We start from the raw sequence: 8,217 nt of genomic DNA, 5'->3' as shown, positions 1-8,217 counted from the left end.
ATGTATTAGTATCTTATCGAAGGGAAAAGAGAAAGAATGAGGGAATAAATACAGTTAGTTAAGGGAGTAAAATTAGGCTAACATTGTGAATAAAGTGGGTGACAATAAGTAGCTCAAAAGTGATCTGTGACAAAACAATTATTTGCATAGAGAGCATTTTGAAGGACTATTGCTCATGTTTAAGAGTGGCATCAAGAGAGGCTTACATAGTCATCCACATTCCAGAAATGATGTACTATTTAGAAATGAACTACTTCCGATCTTTTTTGAACCGATAACAGCTTTGAAGCTTTTCACCACTGGAGTTGACCATGGATCAAAACTATCTATGTTCATTCCTGAAACAAAATGAGTGTGCTAGAAATGTGCTATGGTTACAGCCCCACTGGAAAGCACTGGACAATCAACTATAGCAGATAAGACCAATTTGAGGACGCAAGACCATACGGCATGGAGGTAGAATGATTGCAATGTGATGCTGAAATAGGGCATTCTCTTGTCATTTCCTATCTGAGGCAGAGAAGGGTTATTGAAAAGTTTTAGATCAACCATGCACATGCTCTAAGTGGGCCTCAAGGGCACTCAGGCAGAAGCTGCCTTACCCAGGAATGCGTTAGGAGTTGGAGAGCCAGGACATAAAATGTGAAGTGCTGAAACACTGCAGTGTGTGAGATATAAGCAAAGCGCCAGCATATGTCCGCCCCACAGTCACAGATCCTAACAGCAAGGGAACAGGAGCCGAGGAAGCAGTGGATAGGTGAAAGAAAAAATGTACCTCCTTGAGAAAATACAAATAAAATGTTTTGGGAAGAAGCACTCATAGATTGTAAAGAAAGTCAATTAATTGACTGTTGCCAGGATTATAATGCATTATGCATTTGTTCTTTAAGTGTGTTTCCCTGAAGCTTTTATCAAGAAATTATTTGTTTGGGAGGTATTCACTACATGTTATGGGGGTTATTAAATCTTGCCTTTTTGAAGATTATAGTTTACATAAGCAAGATTTTTGGTGTGAAAGCAATTCAACAGATAGAAAATCAGCATCAACAAAAGAGATATAAAAGAAGGAAGAAAGGAAGGAAGCAGGGGAAAAGAGGAAAGGAGGGAGGGAAAAACAGTAAGGATGAGAAAAGGAAACTCAGAGGTCTTGTGCACAAACAGCAGTGTTACATTTTTCCCCTGGATCGCTAGCTTCTCTATCTTCTCTTCTCTAGCTTAACTTCAGTGAAACTTTTTTTTCTTGTTAGTTTCCAGCCCCTGTGAATTGCTCAATTGACCTTCAAGACAGGGTGCTGCACACTCCGAGATGAGTACAGTTTGTTGTGTATTCTTCTAAAAGTCTATCGGGGAGGTTTAATCAAGCAATTTTCATGGGAATTTACATGTATAAAAGAATACCTCATTTTAAACAATTGTAAACTAACCACTGACCTAAAAGAGAGAGAGAGGGCAGAAAGAAAAGCAGATTTAAAAGTGATGGACTGGGAAACACAGCAGAAGGTGGTCTTTTCAGTGCTGCTTTTAAAAGACAAGAAGCTGAAAACAACTGGAGGTAATCTGAAAAGAGATTGGGGATGATTATACTATTTAATTATGCAAATGGTGAATGCGGAAACATTTTTAGAAACGTATTTTAGATTTGGAAAGGGATTTTAGAGATCTTCTAATGCGACCTTCTTGTCTCGTGGCTGAAGATTCTGAGGTCCAAGAGAAGTTCTGTAACATGGCAGAGTTTCATATATTTGTTAGCAATCATATTTGTTATTATTAATGATTTAGTGGCAGAGCTGAAATGAGAAATCAGGTTGCCTGACTCCCACTGCACTCACTGTTCTTTTTTCAACCTCACATTTCAATTCCATTTTAAATGAATTAACCCACGTATTACGACACATTTCAAAAAAGAAGTCTCCCATGTCTGTTCTAATATAGTGTATTAAAATCTGGTATAAAACACATGCAAATATTGTTTCCTCTAGGACAGGGGTCCTCACATTTGAGAATGCACAAGGATTACCAGGAGAGGTTTGTTTTTCTAAAGACCACCAGAGCGGGCACAAAAGAACCAGCGAGTAGGCAAGGGTAGGAGCAAAACTGCAAATTTATTTTTGGTCACTTAAGGTGTGGGGGAGAGGTCTGTTGGCCTCAGGCAAAGGAGGCCGACAGAGTCCCCCCCACCCCCTCCCCCATAGAGCTCTCAGGCGGGGTTCCTGACACAGTCCCGACATCCGGACAGGAGTGAGGCTGGGAAGTCCGCGCGTGGCGTCCCTCCGGAGCGGCTTTTCTAGGAGTGGGAGGGCAATAGGCGGGGCACGGGCATGTCGGGGGCGTTCCGCAGGTGCGACCAGGTAAAGCTTAGTCTCTTCAGATTGACATCACCTGGCGCATGCCTGGTTGGTCTGCACCTTCCCGGGCACCGGCTGCATTTTCGTGCGCCCGGGAAAAGTTGGTGGTGAAGAACCCAGAAGTGCACCATCCTGCCTCCGTTCGTCCAAACAGTCCAACCTTTTATTGATAATAGTGATAAAGGGGCGCCGTGGTCTGTCTGGCTACTTCCTGCTGTTAAGGGGCGTCATTAAGGTCGGGGCCCATGGTTGGCATTTGGACGTAATGGATGAAGAATAAAATAAGGCACAGTATTAGTATAGGAATGAGGAATGGAAGCATTTGTTGGAATATAGGCAAAACCCAGAAGGATGGTCCTGACAAGGTTGGGGAGTATCAGATAGTTAAGAAAATTTAGTAAGTTTGAGGTGAGTGGGGGAAAGCCAAACTGATTTCCACTGATTGCTTTCGGTAGGGGCCCTTTTAGCTGGGAATGAGGAACGAGTGTGCAAAGTAGTTGTTGGCCAGGCAGCAATTAAGGAGTGGAGTTTTTCGTGGAGTGGATGGCTTTCCGCTTACTCCTACTACAGAGATATTGGATGGAAGGCTAGGTCCAGAGAAGGACGGCAAAACAGAATAGGTAGCCTCGCTGTAGATTAAAAAAATTAATTGTCTTACCCTCTACCAGGAGAGTTACCCGCGGCTCGGCGAGGGTGATGGGGGGTCCCCGAGTCTCGGCACCTTCAGTTGTCATCGTCCAGATGTAGGAGCTGGAAGGAGCTCCCAGGATCCTGGGAAAGGGGGTCACGTGGAGATGTAGCATCTGTTCTCAGGGTGGGGCAATCAGACTTCCAGTGTCCTCCCTGCTGGCAAGCAGGGTAGGGGGTTGCTGGTGGACGAGGGTTAGGACATTCACTGGCCCAATGTCCTGACGCCTTGCACTTATAGCAAGGCTGCGTTGGGGCTCGGGGACCTTGCGGACACCTATTGGCATAGTGTCCTGCCTTGCCGCACTTATAGCAGGCTCCTTTTGTAGCCTTGGAGTCTGTGGGCTGTGTGCTCTCTGGCCTGGGGTTACGACTAGGCTGTAAAGCCGCTGCCAGGAGCTGAACCTTCTGTTCAAGGTGAGCTTGCCGTCTCCTATCTGGAGTTCTAGACCTTAAAGGCTAATTTAACTAGGTCTTGTATTGGTGTCTGAGGACCATCCTCTACCTTTTGAAGTTTTTTACGAATGTCAGGAGCTGATTGAGTAATGAAATAAGACGCCAAAATGGTGGCCCCTGTGGGGGAGGCCGGATCTAACTGGGTATATTGGGTTAGAACCTCAGTCAGCCTATTTTAGAATGCGGCTGGATTTTCTCCTCGATTTTGAACTAAATTCCTTTATGTATATGGTAGGATTAGCTGAGAAATCACCTAAACGCTTCTCAATTTTGGGAAGATCGGCCAGTGAAAAAGGGACATGTACTCTGACTAGCCCCTCCGCCCCAGCTACCTCTCGCAAAGGCACTAACACTGTAGGAGGGTGTGGGCACAGATAGGGGACTCAAGACAGCCAGTTGGGGGCCCCGAAGGAGGCACGGGACCGAGTGGATTACTAGTAGATAAGGAGGAGTCTGGACAGGAAGGGAGGGGGTGGAGAGAGCGGGGAGAGAAGGAGGAGTATAGGGACGAGAGCTTAAGGCCGAAAAGCCTTGTACGTAATTAATTTGGGACCACTTGCCTGGCCGCTGGCAGAAATTGCTGAGGTCGATCACGCCACAGTGGAAAGGAAAATTAACCGCTTCCTCCTAAGGTCTTGTTCGAGCTGTAAGGTTTTTAAATTGGCTAGGAGGCACCCTAAGGGGGTGCTCTTTGGAAATTTGGACTGGGGGTTTCCCATTTGTGTCCTCTTTACTTACACAATGGAAATGGAAGTGGATCTCTGCCTGGCTTCAAAGCATCCTTTGGAACCAGCAGAGACAGACTGGAGGCTCATGGAGCCAAAGTGGAGATTACCTTTAGGCAGACGTCTCTGTCCTGAACGGGTCTCCGGAGCCACGTGGTGGCTCCGGGTGGCTCAAAAGTGGGCCTCGGACCTGCGCAGGATTTCTGGTGGAGGGAGGTCAAGAGGAGACAAGGGCACTTACCCCAGAGAGGCCATGAGAGTGAGGGAAGCGGGTCTCAGGTCCTGGTCCGTCTGTGGCGTGGGAGCAGGAGGAGGTTCCTCAACCCTGAGAGGCCTGAGGAAGGGTCTCCTTCTGGGTTCCGCACCAACTGATTTGTTTTTTCTAAAGACCACCAGAGCGGGCACAAAAGAACCAGTGAGCAGGCAACGGTAGGAGCAAAACTGCAAATTTATTTTGGTCACCTAAGGTGTGGGGGAGAGGTCTGTCGGCCTCCGGCAAAGAAGGCCAACAGAGTCCCCCGGTGGGGCTCTCGGGCGGGGTTCCTGATACAGTCCCGACACCCCGACAGGAGTGGGGCTGGGAAGTCCGCGCCGCGCGTGGCGTCTGTCCGGAGTGACTTTTCTAGGAGTGGGAGGGCAATAGGCGGGGCACGGGCATGTCGGGGGGCGTTCCACAGGTGCGACCCGATAAATCTTAGTCTCTTCGGATTGACATCACCTGGTGCATGCCCGGTTGGTCTGCACCTTCCCGGGCGCCGGCTGCATTTTCGTGCACCCGGGAAAAGTTGGTGGTGAAGAACCCGGAAGTGCGCCATCCTGCCTCCGTTTGTCCAAACAAGGTTGTTGGAGAGCAAACATTCCTGGGCCTTAATCCCGGAGAGTCTAAGCAGCTGTAAGCTGGTGCTGATGCTGCTAGTCCACATTTTATTAGCACTTTTACTTAACAAGTGTTGCTCTAGGAAACGGTGGTTATATTAAACCCACTCTTGGTAAGTTGGGTGAGAACAGGTAATAATTTGCAATGAATAAACAGCATGAAAATAATTATCATTATTAGAGTGGGTTGATTTTAGCTTCTGTTATCATTCATATTTATAACATACTAGTTCCTTTCCATGCAAAGTAGCCCTTTACAAATTCTGTTTACAGGCTTCTCCTAAACTCTTCTTGCTTGAAGTTGGCAACTACCCATCTCTTCAGTGCTGCCTCCTTTGTGAAGATTCCTTGTGTCCTCCAGGTTGCCTTGGGCGTTCTTTTTCCTGTTTTCTCTTTGCACCCTACCTCTCTCCACTGTAGTCCTTGTCACACTGGGCTGGAATTGTTACTTTGCATGCTCAATTCCCCCCAAAGGCTTTAAACTCCTTGAGGCACTGTTCTTTATTTATGCTTTCACAGTTCCTCACTGACATCACGCACTTAAACATTTGTTGATTGAACGCTTATAAAAATAAGGATAACTAGAGAGAAAAAAAACGTAAACTATATATAGTAGAACTAATTCTCTGTGAAATTTATGGTTTCTAATTTTATCTATCCATTTTATCCTTGGTAGACCTATAAATAAACTGAAAACTGTCAAAAAACAATAAACATGTGCTAAGTGTAATTTCATGATACCAAGTCTTTAATGCAAGTATTCAGAAATTACTCTGCAAAAGTTTAGCACTATTGATAATATATTTGTTTATTCTGAGCCATTTTCTTTAGTTTTTTTTTAATTGTTCAAATTTTTATTTTAATGTATGGTATGAGAAATGAACTTTTAAATTAACTGAATTGTGTGGAAAATGACACAGCAAATCAATGAGACCCACGTTAAAAGAGAAGGTCAGCTAAATGTCCAAACTTAAGGATATAGTGGGCACAGATAAACATAGATTCCACAGTCTTCTTTAAGAGGTGGCATTCCCCTCCACTGCTGATCTCTGGACAAGTGCAGGGCACAGTTGTGTTTGAAGGACTTCAGCCTCTTTAGTTTTAGTTCCTAGAATATTACAGTGGGAAGGAAACTTTGATAGAACCTGAGGGAGGTTCCTTCTAACCACATCTACCCTTGCAGGAGGTTGATCGCTGAGTTTCTCTGATGACATTCCTGGCAGGAGCTAAGCACCTCATAGCGTCTTCATTTCATTTTTTAAAATTCTAATTTTTGGAATTTTAGTCTTCTTTTTAGAAACCAAACTCATGTATCTTAGGTCTGTTTTTTCTAGACATGCATGGAATAAATATAATTCTTTCTTTTTATATCAGTCTTTCAGATTTCTACAGATAGTTGCCATCTTCTACCTAGCATGTTTTCTTTTGTAAAAAGGGAATAGAAAGAAAAGGAGACTACTTTTGTTTTTAATTTAGAAAAGAAATACTTACCAAGTATATGTATTAATTCAAATGCAAATATATATTTACCAATGGTGCTGTATTTAGTTTCACTCAGAACAGATGCGAATGCACAAATCAAATTTGAACTGAAAGTACAAACAAGAATGAACGATACACACTCATTAAAGGGATTTACTGACTGACTTCTGCTTTCTATCGTGTTTCGACTTCCAATTTTACAAGTTTCTTAAATCATTGGTAATATCTTTGTTTCCGTATTTTTTACTCAAGAACAATATTTATGTGAACGTTAGAAGTATGATCAGAAGACAATGTAAAATGGCACTATGCCATCAAATGTGAGACTCTGTCCCTAATTTCATAGTAGTACTCCCACCCAATTCAAGGCATACCTCATAAACCTCTCTTCCACTCGAAGTCTCCATGTCTGACAAAAAATGGAATAGTTGAGTTTATGCAGCTGTTCCTGGGCTAATTATCTGCAATCATTTCTGATTACTTAATAGGCCATGGTAGGATGTGTGTTTGCTGCTATGTTGAGTTTACACATTAGGCTTTAATGTGCTGATATGGTTAATTGTTGTACTCACTGCTGCCTGCTAATAGACCATTCCTGAAAATGAGACCGTATCTCAACGGAATTTGCTTGTTTATTTTAAATAAGTAATAACTACAAACTCAGATCCGAGATCCAGTGTTTACCATTTTAAGAAGGCACTTTTTAATGGTGTATCATTTCTAATGCATTTAAATTATTCAAGTTTGAAAAAATGAGTTATTAAACTAATGAGTCAATAACCAACTCAAGTACATAGATTTAACATTTTTCCTGCTCTATTCAGTTTCCTAAATTGTTTTCTGGTATTGACAGCAAAATAAATTCTTTAAAATGATGCCAAATAAGCTGAATGTGATAACACAATAATGAGAAAAATAAATGCATATTACAAGCAGACAAGTATTTATTAATATGTAAACCAAGATGCTCATGCTAGCGATCGGGAGTGACATAGATATGTTAATATGGAAGGTAGGTATGGACTTGTTGTCATGAGACTTTGAATTTGTTTTGTAGTTTTGCATTTTATGATAGCATTTAGTACAAAATGCTAGTATGTAGTTTTAAAAATTTGGAAGACTGTTCTTTTGTTGAATACATGTTTGTGTTTCTGATTACCGAAAACAGATGCCAAGTGCCCACGTAAATATATATACTTTAGGTGTTCCTCTTCATCCTTCCCTTTCTGTTCGCAGTCACAGGATCTTTTTTTTTTTTTCTGTCTTCACTTTCTGCTTCATCACTTCTTTTTTCCTTTTTTCTTTTCTTTTCTTTTCTTTTTTTGAGACAGGGTCTCACTCTGTTGCCCAGGCTGGAGGGCAGTGGCATGATCATGGCTCACTGCAGCCTCGACCTCCCTGGCTCAAGCCATCCTCCCACCTCAGCCTCCCACGCAGCTGGGACCACAGGTGCTCACCACCACACCAGGCTAATTTTTGTATTTTTAGTAGAGATGGAGTTTCAACATGTTGGCCAGGCTGATCTCAAACTCCTGACCTCAAGTGATCTGCCCACCTTAAGCCTCCCAGCATGCTGGGATTACAGGCATGAGCCACCGCACCCAGCTCTTCATCTCTTTTTAACTTCCTTTTTCCTCCCTCATTAC

At 43.3% G+C, this 8,217-nt stretch overlaps 1 long non-coding RNA gene across 1 annotated transcript; it reads left to right on the top strand.

The window, feature by feature from the left end:
• Positions 1–2,147: 2,147 nt before the first annotated feature.
• LOC117084857 lies at positions 2,148–7,341 on the top strand. The gene is made up of 3 exons (XR_004437714.1): positions 2,148–2,498; positions 4,553–4,557; positions 7,329–7,341. It is a non-coding gene; the product is annotated as an uncharacterized LOC117084857 (long non-coding RNA).
• Positions 7,342–8,217: the final 876 nt, after the last annotated feature.

Source organism: Trachypithecus francoisi, unplaced genomic scaffold (genome assembly GCF_009764315.1).
Source record: "Trachypithecus francoisi isolate TF-2019V2 unplaced genomic scaffold, Tfra_2.0 Lachesis_group1, whole genome shotgun sequence".
Lineage (NCBI taxonomy): Eukaryota > Metazoa > Chordata > Mammalia > Primates > Cercopithecidae > Trachypithecus > Trachypithecus francoisi.
The sequence above is the reverse complement of the archived record's forward strand: the minus strand, read 5'-3'. Positions and strand labels throughout refer to the sequence as shown.